We start from the raw sequence: 19,454 nt of genomic DNA on the forward strand, positions 1-19,454 counted from the left end.
GGCAGAAGCAAGTTGGCAGGGGCTGGGCCCATGCCCAGGCCAAAGAGCAAGGAGCGACCCACTGCTTGGCTGATTTTAGCACCGGGCCAGAATGGAAAGGTTGGATACGGGCCGAATTCAGGCAGTGGGTCCCAGGCACGAGAGCATATTGAAGCGGCAGGGCCCTGGTCCAGGAACAAGAAATGACCACAGGTTTGGGTGATTTAAGCCGGACCAGGTTAAAAAGGTCAGGGTGTCAGAGCCGGAGGAGAGGGACAGGCCAGTGTTCAGCTCGCTGCGCAATGAAGTTTAGTTGTCTCTGCGCTGAAGTGAGGCAGTGGCCTGCAGCTAACAGGCCCCCGGATCAGCTGTGGCAATGGCTGGCTTCATGACTGTGGACTCACTTACGTGAACTTTAGTTTTGAATGTTATAACATGTGTAACACGCTGTAAGGTGTCACTGCTAATATCATGGCCTCTCTGTAACTGCCTGATGTTTTGTGGTTCGGATGTGTAACCTGGCAACAGATCACGCAGCATCCACACAAACGAGATTTCTCAGTTTGGTGACAGTAATGTCTAGTGGTCCTATGAGACAGGCTGGGGAGAAACTGTTAGAAAAAGGGCCCATTTCAAGGAAAAAGTCAAAAGTGCATGTTGGAGCTCACTGATACGGCCATTCATCAACCATCGACCTCCTCTGAGCGTTGCTGAACTTTGGACCCTCGCTCCTGGTCCACTCCGTCCGGTGGTCTACCAGCACTCTCCATACGCATCTTCCTCCTTCTCCTCTCGCTGACAAAGACTGCAAATATCTCTCTTCCAGACCCACAAGAAAGAACAACATCCCTCTCATTGGATAGTCCCTCATTCCAAAGCCCCATTATCTCTAGACATAACCCAGTCATTGCTGCTACAGAGAAACCATTACATTAGTAGTGAAACATTACAGAGAGGCCATTACATTAGTAGTGAAACATTACAGCGTGTTACACGATTTTTCTTTCTGCTCATTGGGTGTTTGGTGGCCTTTTTTAATGGTTTCTATTGTGTTTCTTTGTTTTGTGACTGCCTGTAAGGAGATGGGTACCAAGGTTGTGTATAGTATACATACTTGGCTAATAAATGTACTTTGAACTTTGGTGTTTCCATAACAAGCCATGATACAACCAGTTAGGATACTCTCTACTGTGCATCTATAGTTTGTCAAAGATTTAGATGAATGAATCTGTGCAAATTTGAAATAAACTTATGTGCTGGTCCCTGGACTGATGTGATAATGTCAGGGAATTTAAAGTTACTGACCATCTCAATCTCTGATCCCCTAATGAGGACTGGCTCATGAACCTCAGCCTTCTTCCTCTGTAGTCAACAATCAGAATCTGGTTTAATATCACTGGCATATGTCGTGAAATTTGTTAACTTTATAGCGGCACTACAATGAAATACATGATAAATAAGTATGGAGAGTAGTAGCCGTAGCCGAATGGTGGTAGTGGGGACGGGCTCCCAGTGCTAAACAAATGCTCTTCATGGTTTGTGACTCAAACAGCCTCTGACAACCAAGTCCAACTCCTGGCCTTCACATGTGGCATAGTTCTTATGCCCGGCGGAGCTGTTCTCACTGACAGGAGAAGGGGCAAAGGCGGACCACTGGTGCCTTAAAACCAGCTGCTCCGGGCAGATGGGGCTCATTAACCACGGATGGTAGCTTATCTCGGAGAGGGAAAACTCCAATTTCAATCCTCTGCTGTCTTGCGGCTATACCCGCTCACGGGAAAGGCTTTGGGAGTAAACCCCGAGGAAAAATCCGGATTCAGAGTCCCGAAGGCAGCTGACTGCTGTACCCAGCACTGGCACGGCAACTCCTGCGATGCTGCTGGGACCAAACTGTATCGACTTTTGTCGTTCCTTTGGACCTGTCATCAGCATGGGGGGGGGGGGGGGGGTCCCACTGCATGGACAACAGACGGATCTCCATATCAACTCTGCCCTGGCTTGCGCCCTGAAGAAGCCACTCCTGGTGACTACCAGAGGCGCAGTACCCACGGTCGACCACGACTGATGGAGGCCACAAATATAGAGGAAAAATACTGAGTTACCTTAAGTGTGAGTATATATATATATATGTATACACAGACTTAAGGTAACTCAGTATTTATATATATATATAATAGTTATGTTAAAATAAATAGAGCAAAGTAACAGAAATAAAAAAGTAGTGAGGTAGTGTTCGTGGGTTCAATGTCCATTTAGAAATCAGATGACAGAGGGGAAGAAGCTGTTCCAGAATCACTGAATGTGTGCCTTCCGGCTTCTGTACCTCCTTCCCGATGGTAACAATGTGAAGAGGGCATGTCCTGGGTGGTAGGGATCTTTAATAATGGACCTCACCTTCCTAAGGCACCACTCCATGAAGATGTCTTGGATACTACGAAGACTGGTACCCATAACAGAGCTGACTCATTTTATAAGTTTTTGCAACTTATTTTGATCTTTTGCAGTAGCCCCCACCTCCATAAGATTAGCACTTTCATACAATAGACAGGGTGAACTTCCATAAATCTGAGTTTCCATTATATACGTCCTACTCCCATTCTGACTCATCTGCCTTTGACCTCCTGTATTGATCCAATGTAAGCACGAGGAACAGTACTCCATTGATTGTTTGGAAACATTACAGCATTTCAGATGCAGTACTGAATTCAAGAATTCCAATTAATTCATTTTCTGTGATGTAACAGAACTGGCCAGTTCTGCTATAAGGTAATCCAACTGTAAAATTAATGCATATTAGGTTGAAGGAGGAGTTTAGGAGGATTAATTGTGCCTAACGGTGACTCCATTGCTTGCTTCTTCAGAAACAGCTCTATTTCCATCTTTAATATCTCTATTTTTTCCCTTTCAGGGTTCTTTTGAAGACCCTGATCTGAAGTTACGCGCTGACTACGGTTCTTCATGAGAATGGGACCCACTCTCGGGGTTTCACAACTGGCAGTTGTTTGGCACGCCAAGGGCTTGGCTTAAGAGCTCAGCTCACCTTCGGAGGGCCGAGATCTCGTGGCTCTGGAGAATGGGCAGATCGAAGGTCAGTGTCACAGCAGGAGATCGGTGTGTCATCGTGGGAGTTGGAAGATCTAAGGCTGTGTGCCCAGAGACGGGAGATCTTTGGGCACAGAGCTCAGAAAAAGTGACGCAACGGACTTTTAACATCGGAAACCAGCCAGTTGTTTGTTATGTCTCCCCTCTCGCTGTGAAATGGAAACACCTCTTTCTCCCTTATTAGGGAGAGAGAGAGCCTGTGGTCTGTCGAATACTGGGTGAACAAGTGGTCTGCGGGGTACTGAAACTCTGTGTCTTTACTGTTACCTTGTTCACGCTTGAGTACTCGGGTGCCGATGCTTTTTTTTGCTGGTGGGGGAGGAGGGATTGTTTCTTTCGCACGGGAGGGAGGGGAGATGGGGGGGGACTTTGGGGTTCTAACGTTTAATTGTCATTCATTCTTTGGAGCACAACTCTGTTTTCATGGCTGGTTGTGAAGAAAAAGCATTTCAGGATGTATATTGTATACACTTCTCTGAAGGTAAATGTACATTTAAAACCTTGAAACCTTTGATTTTCTCTTCAAAGATGCTGCCTGATCTTTTGGGCATTTTTAACATTCTTCCTTTGTTTCAGTTCACTGCAACAGTTCTGACCTACATTCACGACTGGTGACTCAGAGGCAACTGAGTCATGCTGTGATCTTCTTCTGAGAACTTACTCTTATTGAATTACACAGTTGGATCCTTTATTGTGTACATGATTGAATCAGAATCAGAATCAGGTTTAATATCACCGACATGCAGTTTGTCTGTTGTTCTGCATTAGCAATACAGTGCAGTAAATTTTAAAAATTACTATTAGAAATATTTTTTTAAAAAGTTGAAAAAGAGCGCAAAGTATTGCCATAGTATTGATGGGTCCATGGACTATTCAGAAATCTGATGGCAGAGGAGAAGGAATTGTTCCTAAAATGTTGAGTGTGCACCTTCAGGCTGCTGTACCTCCTCTTTGATGGTAGTAATGAGAAAAAGGGCATGTCCTGGATGATGAGCGTTCTTAATGATGACTGTATTAGGGTATTGAGGCATGGCCTTAATAGTGAGGAGGCTAGTGCCCATGATGGTGCTAAATGAACTTACCATCTCTGCAGCTCTTTCTGACATAGTGCACTGTCATCTTCATACCATGTGAGATGGCTGTGCTGGTCTGATGCTGAATTGCACATTTTAACCCTAACTTAAATGATTTCCTGAAAGACTCAGGCAAAATAGGAGTCATATATCATCAGATGTAAACTTTGGAAGTTGAATATGTGATAGCAAGGACAAACAAAAGAGACACATCATATCCCTTCAAATCATCAAGGATAAGATTTGTCAATCTCATCTTCTAATTGATGAAAATAAACATAGCATCTAATCAAAAAGTCATAATCCCTCAAAAAAAGTTTGCATTGAATTGCACTACTAGCTTCCTTCTGTGTGTGATTCACTCTGTAACTACTGCTCTGAGATCAAGATGTTACGTGCTCTGTGAAAAAATGGAAAAATTAGCTTGTCAGCCTGTTGATTTTATCATTTAAAATGGGCTGATTTGTTTTGCTATTTCAATGCTGGTATGTAACCGAGACTCATTCCCATTGGCTTCAACAATGTCCTTTTAGCCACTTTAACAGAAGTCTCTTCCAGATCCAAAATATCAGTTTGTCAAACTCTCTTTAACAGACTCGCACAAATACCTTGTCATTCTCAAAGGAATTCAAAATTTTTCTTCTGGAAAAAAGCCAGCGATTTCTGAGTGCAGGATGAAAGGTTTAACAATAAAAAGATATTCTGAAGACGTGAGATTTTATATCCCAAGACAGCCTTATTCATTTTCAAAGCTAAAAATGAAATATCTGTCTGAAAATAATGACTTATTCAAATAGTTTCAGGTTTGTCACTTTGAAGCTTAAAGGACTATTTAACAAGGCTAACACATGGATAAACCCCTTTTGAGAGATAATACACAACCTCCTGAGCATTCATGAAGACATCTCAATATTATGTTAACATCTTGAAAAAGAAAACCTATCAAATTATACAGGCTCTCACACCTAAGCTCACTCACTTGAGAGAGAATTGGTTGGGGATGAGATAAAAGTATATTATATGTAGCACTATGGGAAAAGTCAATTAAATTGATTCCTTTAGACGTGTTGCTGTCATAAACTGATACTTTTCCTCACCACTGATACTTTGCTTATCCTGATGGTGGAGTGGAAATGGTAGTGAGAAAAAAGGTCAAAAAATTTAATAATTGCTCTGGTGTTAACTAGTCATTTCTGAACATCAGGTTTTCCAGAGCATTTTACCTTCATGGAGACGTTTGTGCAAGTTTTTTTTTCGCACCATTCTCTCTAAATTTCAGTAAGTGAAAATCCCAGGATATCAGCAGTTTCTGAGATATTCAAACCACCTTGTCTGGCACCAACAATCATTCCGTGGTCAAAGTCAATAGATCACATCTCTTCCCCATTCTGATGTTTGGTCTGAACAACAACTGAAACCGTCTCTGCATGCTTTTATGCACTGAGTGGCTGATTAGATATTTGCATTAATGTACAGGTGTACCTAAAAAGGTGGCCTCTGAGTGTATTTTGTGCAGAGGTCATGGTTGTTAAAGTTCTACTTATATGAAAGTACATAGGGAATTTGTTGTTAAGCCGTTAGTGTTAACAGACAGCATGGTAGCATATCGATTAGTGTAACACTTTACAGCACCAGTGATCACAGTTAGGGTTCATTTCCCAATGCTGCCTGTAAGGAGTTTGCATGTTCTCCACGTGACCGCATGGGTTTCCTCACAGTGCTCCAATTTCTTTCCACATTCCAAAGGCATTCAGGTCAGTAAGTTGTGGGCATGCTATGTTGGTTGCGTAAGCATTGTGACACTTGTTAGCTCCCCCAGCACAATCTACAAATGACACATTTCGCTATATGTTTTGATGTACACATAACAGATAAAGGGAATCTTTGATGAAGACTGTCTCTTTCTTAGCTTTCATCCTTCTGTTCCTCTTGCTCCTGATGCAGCCCTTGCCTGTGACTCCTGCCTTGAGGCTTTGGGTCACTTTGCTCTTTTTCTACCTCTGTCTTTGATTGCCAAGCCATGCTGCATTATGTTTCTCTTTTTCTTGTCATCCACATCATTGTGCACACTGAGAGGGGAAAAACCTTTCTATTCATTAACATCGTCAACCTTATGGAGATATTATGGGCCTGTGAACACCTGCACTTGTGGGAAGATGGTGATGCTGAAAAGTTTCAGTGCTGGAGATGCTGCCTGTTTCTCACTGAAAGCACAATAGATTAGTTGAAATTTCAAAGTAAGTTTATTATCAATGTATGTGTATGTCACCATATACTAACAAGAGATTCATATTCTTGTGAGCATTCACAATAGAGCAAAGAAATACAATAGAATCAATGAAAAATTGCACACTGACTGACAAGCAGCCAAGATGCAAAAGCAGATAAGTTGCGAAAATACAAAAAAAAACCCAAATAATAATAAATAAATAAATAGTAATTGCATAATACTGAGAACATGAGTTGTAGAGTTCTTGAAAGTGACTCCAATTAAGTTGTGGAATCAGTTTAGTATAGTGGTGAGTGAAGTTATCCACGCTGGTTCAGAGGCTTTTGGAGGATGGTGTAGATGGGAATTAAATCATTCCTTAAGATCTAGAAAGCCTGATTAGCCATTCAGATGCAACAGTGAACAGAAAAACATAGAAACGTAACTGATATCTCCTTCAACCACTCGGAAGGAATCTGTAGTGAAATAGCTGAAAAACAGTATGATCTTGATCCCTACAGAGACAACAAGGCAGGCAGACGAGAGTGATTAGAGAGCTACCCAGTCAGGTGTCCCAGTCTTTTATATGAAGAAATAAAACAAACAACTGCCACAATATGGAACGAGATCTAACTAGGTTATTCAGTGATGACCTAGAGCAGGGGTGTCAAACTCATTTTAGGTCACGGGCCGGATTAAGCAAAATGCAGCTTCATGCGGGCCGGATCAGTCGGACGCGTGCGAACGCAGCTTTCGTTGCCTCCGTTTTTTCAGCCTGCTCTCATGTGTCTCAGTCTCTGCTATAACTACAAAGTGTTTCACTTTACAAATTCCGTTTCTTATGAAGAAGACTGCCGAGCAAGACTGTCGAATAAACACTAAAACCCCTGAAAACCTGGTACCTGAATAAACTCAGCATTAGCCATATCATACGCCATAGGCGCTTCGATTACTGGGGCCAGCTTTAATAGTAATTAGATATTATCTCGCAGGCCAAAGATAATTCCACCGCGGGCCGGATTTGGCCCGCGGGCCTTGAGTTTGACATATATGTTCTAGAGGGACATGGTAGCAAAGTGGCTAGTGTAAAACTCTATAGTGCCAGCTGTAAGATCAGACTTGAATTTCCACTGCTGTCTGTAAGGAGATTGTACGTTCTCCCTGGGATTACATTACTTTCTTCTGGATGCTCCAGTTTCCTCACATGTCATTTCCAATGACATATGGGTTAGGGTAAGTGAGTTGTAGGTGTGCTACACTGATGCTGGAAACATGGCGACACTTGCAGGCTCCCTCAAGCACGCACTGGGACTGTGTTGGCTGTTAACGCAAGCACCACATTTCACTGTAAGTTTTAAATTTCGATGTGCATGTGACAAATGAAGCTGATCTTTAAATCTTTTGAAGCCTTCTGTTGTTGTTTTTGTTAAGTGCCACCGAGTCGCCGTTGACCCATGGTGACTCCATGGATAGTTGCCCTAAATGAGTTTCAATCCTCACAAAGGCAGCTCATTGTAGATAACATTGTGTTCATAGTTGTCCTTACTGTGCCCATCCATCTGATTGGCAGCCTTCATCTTTTCTGTTGTCCTTCCACCGTGCTGAGTATGAGATCCTTTCCCAGGGAGCTGTTTCTTCACATGCTGTTCCCAAAGTACGATAGGCTGAGTCTTGCCATTTGAGCCTCCAGAGAGAGACTATCTTTTGATCTCGTTGAGGACCAATTTGTTTTATCTGTGAGAATCCACAAGATGAATAATATTATTTTCTAGCACCACAGTTCAAAGGTGCTGATACGCTTCCTACCTTTACCATCAAACCTTTGCATCCATATCATGTCAGTGAGAACACCATCACCTGCCCAAGTCAAATCTTTGTATGTAGAGATAGATTCCGGTTACTGAGGATCTTCTCTCAATCCTTCATTCTACTCAATCTAATTAGATGAGAGGAGAAATGGACATGAGAAGTGTAATTGTAACATTAGTTTCTTGCCTAACATTGGAAAAACATGAGACAGGATAACATAGATAGTGTATAGGAGAATGCAATGTAGTGTGATTTTGTGCCTGGTCTCATTTCACCTGGAACTGTTCAACCTGACCTGCACTGACTTACGACTGCTCTAGTTACTGTAATGACGTACTGCTGAGGCCCAAGTTGCAATCTACAACTTGTATAAACCTCCCCTAAATGCTTGAAACCCCAGAATGTTACCTCTTACACAGTGAAACCAAGTGACACAGGTGACAACAAGGATTCGCTCCCAGATGAGCTCAATGCCTTTGATGCTCACTTTGACAATCAAAACATACGGGCACGTTCACAAACCTCCCCAGCCCCCGGTGACCCTGTGATTTCAGTCTCTGAGGCTGACGTGAGAGCGTCTTTCTGGAAGGGTGAACCCTTGGAAAGCATCCAGTTCAGACACAGTAGCTGACCGAGTACTAAAGACCTGTGCTGGTTAACTGGCTGGTCTGTTCACGGATATCTTTAAGCTCTTACTTCAGTAGTCTGAGATACACACCTGCTTTGAGCGGGCTTCAATTATACCAGTCCCTAAGAAGAATGTGGTAATCTGCCTCAGTGACTATCCAATAGCACTTACATCCACTGTGATGAAGTGCTTTGAGAAGTTGGTGATGAAACATATCAACTCTTTCCCGAGGAGTGAGTTGAATCCACTCCAATTTGCCTACCATCACAACAGGTCCACAGCAGATGCAATTTCATTGGCTCTTCACTCAACCCTGGATCATCTGGATAGTGAAAATGCATACATCAGGATGCTCTTTATTGCCTACAGTCTGCAATTCAATACTATCATCCTTCAAGACTGATCAATAAGCTTCAAGATCCAAGCCTCAATATTTCAAATATTTGAAGAACAAGAGTATGAGCCCTGTGAGAGTAGGACTAATCAGGAGCGAGAGTGGAAACGTGTGCGTGGAAATAGAGAATGCAATGCAGGCACTTAATGAATACTTTGCTTCAGTATTCACCAGTGAAAAGGACCTTGGCAATTGTGGGGATGACTTACAGAGGACTGTAAAGCTTGAGTGTATAGACATTAAGAAAGAGGATGAGCTGGAGCTTTTGAAAGGTATTAAGCTAGAGAAGTCGCTGGGACCAGACGAGATATACCCCAGGCCACTGTGGGGATCAAGTGAAGAAATTGCTGAGCCTCTGGTGATGATCTTTGCATCATCAATGGGGACAGGAGAAGTACCAGAGAATTGGAAGGTTGCAAATGTTGTTTCCTTGTTCAAGAAAGGGAGTAGAGAAAACCCAAGAAATTATAGACCACTGAGTCTTTCTTCAGTGGTGGGCAAGTTGTTGGAGAAGATCCTGAGAGGCAGGATTTATGCACATTTGGAGAGACATAACCTGATTAGGGATAATCAGCATGGCTTTGTCAAGGGCAGGTCATGCTTATGAACCAGTTTGAATTCTTTGAGGATGTAACAAAACACATTGATGAAGGTAGTTGATGCACCATCAATAACTCTCGGAGACTGGAAGTGAACGATAGGCTTTTATTAGCAGCAAAAAGGGAGCACGACATCTCGGAGACTGAGGGAGGAGCAGTGCCCCAATCACCTTTATACAGGGGTCTGTGGGAGGAGCCACAGGAGCAGTCAGCAGAGGGGAGTGTCCAGACAGGTATACATAGTTTACCACAGTAGTGTATATGGATTTCAGTAAGGTACTTGATAAGGTTCCCCATGTAAGATTCATTCAGAAAGTAATGAGGCATGGGACCCAACGAGACCTTGCTTTGTAAATCCAGAATTGCCTTGCCAGAAGGCAAAGGGTGGTTGAAGATGGTTTGTATTCTGCATGGAGGTCGGTGACCAATGGTGTCCCGCAGGGATCTGTTCTGGAACCCTCCTCTTTGTGATTTTTATAAATGACCTGGATGAGCAAGTAGAAGGGTGGGTTAGTAAGTTTGCTGATGACTCAAAGTTGGTGGTGTTGTGGATAGCCTGGAGGATTGTCAGAGGTTACTGCTGGTCATCAATCGGATGCAGAACTGGGCAGAGAAGTGGCAGATAGAGTTCAACCTAGATGAGTGTGAAGTGGTTCATTTCAGTAGGTCAAATTTGAAGACAGAACATATTATTGATGATAAGATTCTTAGCAGTGCAGAAGATCAGCAAGATCTAGGGGTCCATGTCCATTGGACACTCAAAGATGCTGCTCAGGTTGACAGTGTTGTTAAGAAGGAGTATGGTATGTTGGCCTTCATCAACCATGGGATTGAGTTCAAGAGCCATTAATGTTACAGCTATATAAGACCTTAGTTAGACCCCACTTGGAGTACTGTGTTCAGTTCTGGTCACCTCATTACAGGAAGGATGTGGATACTATAGAGAGAGTGCAGAGGAGATTTACAAGGATGTTGTCTGGATTGGAGAGCATGCCTTATGAGAATATGTTGAGTGAACTTGGCTTTTTCTCCTTGGAGCAATGGAGGATGAGAGATGACCTGACAGAGGTGTATAAGATGATGAGAGGCATAGATTATGTGGATAGCCAGAGGCTTTTTCCCAGGGCTGAAATGACTAACACAAGGGGATATAGTTTTAAGGTGCTTGGAAGTAGGAACAAGGGGGATGTAAGGGGTATGTCTTTCACACAGAGAATGATGGGTGTGTGGAATTCACTGCCAGTGACAGTGGTAGAGTTGGATATAATAGGGTCTTTCAAGAGAAAGATACATGGAGCTTAGAAAAATAATGGGCTAGGTGGTAGGGAAATTCTAGACAGTTTCTAGAGTAGGTTGTATGGTCGGCACAGCATTGTGGGCTGAAGGGCCTGTAATGTGCTGTAGATTTTTATGTATCTATATTTCTATGTTTCTTTTTCACCAATCAACTTCCCAGCTCTTTACTTCACCACCCCCATCCTGGTTTCACCTAGCACCTTGTGTTTCTCTCTCCACCTTTTAAATCCACTCATCTTTTTTTCTCCAGTCCTGCTGAAGGGTCTCGGCCCGAAACGTTGACATTATTCTTTTCCATAGATGCTGCTGGGCCTGCTGAGTTCCTCCATCATTTTGTGAATGTTGCTTCGATAGATGTGTATTGGAAAGTATACTGACTAGTTGCATCATGACCTGGTATGGATACACCAAAGCCCTGTATGGAAACAAATAGCACCAAATAGTGGATATGACCCAGTCCATCGCAGGTAAAACCCCTCCCACCACTGAGTGCATCTACATGGAGCGCTGTCACAGGAATGCAGCTTCCATCATCAAGGACCTCAACCATCCTGACCATGGTATCTTCTCGCTGCTGCCATCAGGAAGAAGATACAGGAGCTTCTGGACCTGGACCACCAGGATTAGGAACAATTATTACCCCTCAACCATCAGGCTCCAAACCTGAGGGGATAACCTCATTATTCTTCACTCGACACTTCCCTGAGTTGTCTCACAACCAATGGACTCACTTTCAAGGACTCTTCATCTCATGCTCTCGATACTTATTGCTTGTTCGTTCGTTAATTAATTAACTAATTATTTTTTCTCTTTCTGTTTGCGTTTGCACAGTTTGCTGTTTTTTTTGTCCATTGGTTGTTTGTCTGTCTTATCGTATGTGGTCTTTCACAGATTCCATCGTGTTTCTTGTATTTACTGTAATTACCCCCAAAAAAATGAACCTCAGGGTTGTATATGGTGACATATATATATACTTTGATAATAAACTTTGAAACTGCTATGCCAATTATATGCTAAATGATAATGGGTGCAAATTGATGAATGCATGTTTAATCTGTTAAATAAACAAATGGGACTTCAGTGAAGAGATAAACTGGGAGGAATGTAAAATGCTGAAGAGCCATTTATGTTAAAATTATATTTTAAAATGGAAAATGCTAGTTTCCTAATATCCGTCAGACCAAGAAGCAAGAAATTCACTCTAAAAAGACAGATTAATAAGATACAATATGAAACTTACTGATCGCATAGTAATTGTGTTTCTTAATCATTTATATTGTTCAAATTGGAGCTAACATATGAATGCCCTATCAATGTAATGCAGTGTGACTGATGAAAGTGAGTTTTTGTTTGGTAAAATTGGTCCCTGGCCATATCCTGTTGCAATTTCTAGGTAGGATATGATGCAGGAAATTGTAAGGAGGAAACAATTGCAGAGGAGTCACCAACGTGTTAATGATTCATTATCATGCCAGCAGCAACAAGAAGTAAACACTCTACAAAATGCCGTACAATCTTTTAGTGGCCTTTTTCCATTACTGTCAATTGGCTCATAGTGGATTTTCAGAAAACTTTCCAAAGCTGCTTTAGATCCAAACACCATTTTCATTTGACCTGGAATTAATCAAATCATTTTGGTTTCTAATAGGGTTAAATTGTCAGAAATTAAGAATTTTTTCCCTTGTGCCCACGGCTTTGTCTCTTGGGTGATAAGAAAATGATACCTAATGTAAACAATGACAAATTTACTATTTTAAAGGTGGGTCTCATCACAGCTGCAAGAGTTATATTGCAAAACTGGAAAAAACCCAGATGTCCCACTGTGAAGGAATGGACTGAGGAAATGATTAAGATTTCATCATATGAACACACATTGGGAAGAATTAGCAGTGAGGGAAAAGTGCAAGACACGTGGGATCAATTTTGATTGTATGTTAATTTAAACTTAAATTAGAACTTTTTTCTGTTTCTAAGTCTTATTTGTTTTCCTGTCATGGGATGACTGTGTAAGTATGCTGTACAGTATCTGCTCTATGATATGCTGTGTTGCTTTGAATAAATAATAAAAATTTAAATAAAAAAATAAATTAAGATTTTTTTATATTTCCCAAGAAACTGTGTAAGGTTTCTCTCTTTTGAATTAATGCTCCTCTGTTTTGGCAAGATTCCCAGGCAGCAGGAAGGCAGAAATGAAGTTGTGTTAAGTCTGTTCTGACTCAGCCACAATGTGATTTATAAGTGCAAGAAAAGGTGAATCGCCTTACAGCTCTCAAGGAAACTTAGTTTTATTCATCATCTTTCAAATAGTTTCCAGATGAAACTGAGAACTCCCTGCATGAAGAAAAGAACCAATATTGTCCTACTCTATGGTAACTGTATCACTACCTGAACATATCCAGCGTGTATTTTGAGATCTAAAACAGCTCTGTGTTAGATCCTTGTCTGTGATGCCGGTTATCTCTTTTTTATTCTCTGTTTTACCAGATGATTAACTTTGAATAATTAATACTATTGGCAACTGGAGATTGTATTAATGACTCTAGAGTTCAGGATACATGTGTAGATCTATTGTGTTTTTGGTACTGAATAGTTGGAACAGAACCTATGATGCCAATGGCAAAACACACAACATGTTGGAAAAACTCAGCAGATCAGATGGCATCTATGAAGAGGAATAAACAGTCGAGTGTGGGTGGGAGCCCCTTTATCGGGCCAAAAACATTGGCTGCTTATTCCTCTCCAAAGGTGCCTCCAGACTTGCTGAGTTCTTCCAGCTTTTTTGTGTGTTGGATTTCTAGCATCCGCAGAATCACCTATGTCTATGATGCCAGTAGATTGTTCACAATGGAAAGGAACATAGGTTGCATGGTCTGTTAAATTTCATCTTCTAATGTGATTTTGTGTATTAAGGTATTAGAATCAAAGAATCATCATGCAGAATTAGTCCATTCATCCTATTCAGCCTTGTATAGAATGTATATTCGAGGAATGGGCATTTCACTCTAACCAGATAAACAGTCCATCTTCGTGCTTGTGATCCACTTGGGGTTTCTGCTGTTTTTTCCTTGCCTAATGCTAACAACACAAACTTTATTTCTTCCTCCCTTATATATTAGTCTATTTTTCTCTCAAGTACATTTCTACTGTTTGTCTCAAATACTTGTTATACTACAGATTTGCATGTTTGCACCACAGTCTGGATTGCACCAGGTGAACTGTATAATTTTTATGATATATTCAGCTTTTCCACATCATCAAGGCCATGCCTTCTTCTGGCTGCTGCCATCGAGCAGGAGTTACAGGAGCCTTAGTTCCGACACTACCAGCTTCAGGAACAGTTATTGCCCTTCAACCATCAGGCTCCTGAACCAGCAAGGATAAATTTACTCACCTCAAAAATGAACTGATTTCACAACCTATGGACTCATCTTCAAGGACTCTAAAACTTATGTTCTTAATATTATCTGGTACTTTTTTATATATTTTTTGTATTTGCACAGTTGTCATCTTTTTCACATCGGTTGTTTGTCAGTCTTTGTTTATAGCTTTTCATTGACTCTATTGCATTTCTTTGGATCTACTGTGAATGCCTGTAAAGAAATGAATCTCAAGGCGGTATATGGTGACATACAGCATATATACTTTGATAATAAATTTATTTTGAACTTTGAACATTCATTTTCCTCTGTATCTTTCCTACTGTTTTCAAAGTATTTCTAAAATTAATTAACTATTAGATTCCAACCAACACTATCATCACTTTTCCCTCTCTATATATTTTCCAGTTAAGATCTCTCTATAGTCATGCCAAACCACATTTCTATCATTCTTATTCATCAACTCTCTTAAACTCCACTGCTCAATGGAGAAGAAATTTAGATTATCCAGTCTCTCTTCATACAGTCTGCTGCACCCCAGACAATGTCCTAGCGAGTCTCCTCTGCACCCTCTCTGTAGCACTACCACAGTGGTGACTAGAGCTGCATACACTACTCCAGCTGAGGTCTGACCAAGGTTTCATAATCTCGCTATTTCTGAATTCAAGGCCCCAATTGATGAAGGTCAGTATCCAGTACATATTCCTAACTAGCTTGTCTCCAAGCATTACCACCTTTAAGGATCTCTGACTTGTACTCCAGGGTCCCTCTGTTCCTAAGTATTCTCTAAAACCCTGCTATTCATGTCCTAGCCTTATTAATCCTCCCAAAATGAACCACTTCAGATTTGTCTGAAATATCGAAAATGACAATCAATGGTCACTTTATTAGGTGGACCTGTACACCTGCTCATTAATGCAAATATCTAATCAGCCAAGCATGTGGCAACAACTTAATATATCAAAGCCCGCAGACATGGTCAAGAGATTCAGTTTTGTTCAGACCAAACATCAGAATGGGAAAGAAATGTGATCTAAGTGACTTTGATTGTTGAATGATTGTTGATGTTAGACAAATGGTTTAAGTATCTCTGAAACTGATGATCTCCTAAGATTTTCACACACAGTGGTTTCTAAAGTTTACAGCAAATGGTGTGAAAAACATAAATGAAAGCATATCCAGTGAGCAGCAATTCTGTGGGAGAAAATGCTTTGTTAATGAGAGAGGTTGGAGGAGAATGGGCAAACTGGTTCAAACTGACAGGAAAGTGACAGTAACCACATGTTTCAACAGATTTGCATCACTGAACGCACAACAGGTTGAACCTGGAAACAAGTTAGCAAACTAGCATAGCCTCTAATCCTGATGAAGGGTCTTAGTCCGAAATGTCAACAGTACTCTTTTCCATAGATGGTGCCTGGCCTGCTGTGTTTCTCTCGCATTTTGTGTGTGTTGCTTGGATTTCCTCTTGTTTGTGAACAGCCTCTAATCAGCACAGTCTGCAGCATCGACGTCAGTTTTTGATTTCTTTCTCAGTATTTTGCATTCAGTTCATGGTCTATATTTCGCTTTCACCAATCCTTGCACAGTTTCACCTCAGGCTTGTTCTCTCCATTTTCATTAACTTTCTGCAGTCCGTTCTTACACTTTTACTTTTGTCTTCTCATACCCTTCAGGGATTCCCTCTACCTGCCTCCCATCTGTATTTGCCCTTTTATCTCTTTTCTTTTTGAACTTTTTCTCTGTGGGCACTTCACCTGCACATATTGTGCCTGTTCTGCATTCTTTCTTGGAGCCACCCTCTTACTCTGTGATCTTATCCAACTTTATGTTCTTTGTTATTATTGAGCTTCATACTCCCTGTATTGCAGAAGGAAGCACAATAAAATTAAAAAAGAAATTGCACATGCTGGATATCTGAAGTAACAACCGAAAGTGCTGAAAATACCTAATAGGTCAGACAGCATCTATGGAGGGAGAAGCAGAGTCAATGACCTTTCATTAAAGAAGGATTTGGACTTCCCCCAATCAGTGAGTGGGATTCATTAGAAAGAGCAACTAAAAATAAGGCAGTGTCAAGTGGAGTGGCCATCGTTGTGAGTGGACTGGTGTTAGAGTAGGGAGGCTTTGGCTCATTAGGCTTCGGCGAGACCGGGCTTGGGCGAGGTAGGCATCTGATAGGTTTCTTTTCCTTCTTTGTTTTTCACTCTTCATCTGTTAGGCACAGTTACTGCAGTGAGAATTGCTTCAGGGGTATTGTTCTGCTCTCTGTGTGAGATGTGGGAATTCTGGGAGACCTCCAGACAACCCCATCTGCACCAGGAGCACCAAGCTGCAGCTCCTCAGAGCATGTGAGGATGTATCGACATTACAGTGGAGTAAAGGGAATTACAGCAACATGAGAAAGGAGTTGGTCAGAATTGATTGGAAAATAGCACCAGCAGGAATGACAGCAGGTCAGCAATGGCTGGAATTTCTGGAAACAATTTGGAAAACAGAGGATATATACATCCCAAAGAGGAAGAAGTATTCTAAAAGCAAAATGACACCTCATGGCTAACGAGAAGCCAAAGCCAACATAAAAGCCAAGATGAGGACATATAATAGAACAAAAATAAGTGTGAAATTAGAGGATTGCGAGGCTTTTAAGTATCAACAGTAGGCAACTAAAAAGTCATTAAGAAGGTGAAGATGGAATATGAAAGTAAGCAAGACAATAATATTAAACAGGATATCAAAAGTTTCCTCAGATACATGAAGTGTAAAAGAGAGGTGAGAGTGGGTATCGGATCACTGGAGAACAATGCTGGAGAGGTACTAATGTGGGCCCAGGAAATGGCGGATGAACTGAATAAATATTTTGCATTAGTCTTCACTGTGGCAAACAGCAGCAGGATGGTGGAAGTTGTTAGGGGTCATGAAGTGTGTGAAGATACCATTACTAGAGAGAAGGTTCTTGGGAAACTGAAAGGTCTGAAGGTAGATAAGTCACCTGGACCAGATGGTGTACACCCCAGAGTTCTGAATGAGATGGCTGAAGAGAATGCAGAAATTATCTTTCAAGAATCACCAGGTTCTAGAAGGGTTCCAGAGGACTGGAACATTGCAAATGTCACTTCAAGAAGGGAGAGAAGCAGAAGAAAGGAAATTATAGGCTAGTTAGCCTGACCTTAGTGTTCAGAAAATGTTGGAGTCGATTGTTAAGGTTTTAGGGTACTTGGATAAAATAGGCCGTGGTCAGCATGATTTCCTCAAGGGAAAACCTTGCCTGACAAATCTGTTGGAAATCATTGAAGAAATAACAAGCAGGATAAACAAAGAGAATCAGTTGATATTGTGTATTTGGATTTTCAGAGGGCCTTTGACAAGGTGCCACGCATGAAGCTGCTTGACATGCAACGATCCCATAGTATTACAGGGAAGAGTCTAGCATGGATAAAGCAGTGGCTGATTGGCAGGTGGCAAAGAGTGAAGTAAAGGGAACCTTTTCTGGCTGGCTGCTGGTGACTAGTGGTGTTCCACAGGGGTCTATGTTGGGACTGATTAGTTTTACGTTATATGTTAATGATTTGGATGATGGACTTGATGACTTTGTTGCAAAGTTTGCAAACAATATGAAAATAGGTGGAGAGGCAGGTAGTTTTGAAGATGTAGAGAGGCTACTGAAAGACTAGACAGATTAAGAGATTAGGCAAATAGAGGGCAGATAGAATACAGTGTTGGGAAGTATATGGTCATGCGCTTTGGTAGAAGAACTTAAAGGATTGACCATTTTCTAAATGAAGAGAAAATGCAAAAAAAATGAGGTGCAAAGGGACTTAGGAGTCCTTGTGTAGAATTCCTTAAAGTTTAATTTGCAGGTTGAGACTGTGGTGAGAAAGGCAAATGCAATGTTAGCTTACATTTCAAGAGGATTCGAATATAAAAGCAAGGATGTAATGTTGAGACTTTATAAAGCACTGGTGAGGACTCACCGAGTATTGTGAGTAGTTTTAAGCCCCTTATCTTGGAGAGGATGTGCTGAAACTGGAGAGGGTTCGAAGGACTTTCATGAAAATGATTCCAAGTTTGAATGGCTTGCCATATGGAGATGTTTGATGGTTCTGGGCCTGTATTCACCGGAATTCATATGAATGAGGGGTGACCTAATTGAAACCTATCAAATGGCAAAAGGCATTGATCAAGTGGATGTGGAGAGGATGTTTCCTATGGTAGCAGAGTCTAAGACCAGAGAACACAGCCTCAGAATAGAGGAGCATCCTTTTAGAACGGAGATGAGGAGGAATTTCTTTGCCAGAGAGTGGTGAATCTGTGGATTTCTTTGCCACAGGCTGCTGTGGAAGTCAAGTCTTTATATATATTTAAGGCAGAGGTTAATAGATTCTTGACTGGTCAGGGCATGAAGGGATATAGCAGGAGATTGGGGCTGAGAGTGAAAGAAGACTAGACATGATGAAACAGTGGAGCAGTCTCGATACGCCAAATGACCTAATTCTGCTCCTATGTCTTATGGTCTATGCTGTTATGAACCGTAGCTGCAGTTTGATGACCTTAGGCTCATACGGGAGACTATGAAAGTGATAGATAGGAGCTACAGGGAGGTAGTTATCCCCAGGCTTCAGGAGGCAGATAACTGGGTGATTGTCAGGAGAAGGAGGGGAAATGCACAGCCAGTGCGGAGTACACCTGTGGCTGTTCCCCTCAATAATAAGTTTACCAGTCTGGATACTGTTGAGGGGATGACCTACTGGGGGGAAGCTGCAGTGAAGGGGTCACTGACATAGATAAGAACGTTGAGGAGGTCATGAAGAGAGACCTTAGAGAGCTAGGTAGAAAGCTAAAAACAGGACCTCCGGGGTAGTAATCTCTGGATTGCTGCCCATGCCACTGGGCAGTGAGGACAAGAGTAGGATGATTTGGTAGGTGAATACGTGGCTGAAGAACTGGTGCAGGGGGCATGGTTTCAGATTTAAGGTCCATTGGGATTT

General features: G+C 41.7%; 1 long non-coding RNA gene across 1 annotated transcript in view; it reads left to right on the plus strand.

The window, feature by feature from the left end:
- LOC140739571 (uncharacterized) overlaps positions 1 to 19,454 on the plus strand; it is a 76,260-nt gene that overhangs the window by 44,940 nt on the left and 11,866 nt on the right. The window contains exon 2 of the long non-coding RNA XR_012101674.1: positions 2,888 to 3,067. This is a non-coding gene — a long non-coding RNA (uncharacterized lncRNA). The remainder of the gene's footprint in view (positions 1 to 2,887; positions 3,068 to 19,454) is intronic.

This window comes from Hemitrygon akajei, chromosome 15 (genome assembly GCF_048418815.1).
Source record: "Hemitrygon akajei chromosome 15, sHemAka1.3, whole genome shotgun sequence".
NCBI classification, from domain to species: Eukaryota; Metazoa; Chordata; class Chondrichthyes; order Myliobatiformes; family Dasyatidae; genus Hemitrygon; species Hemitrygon akajei.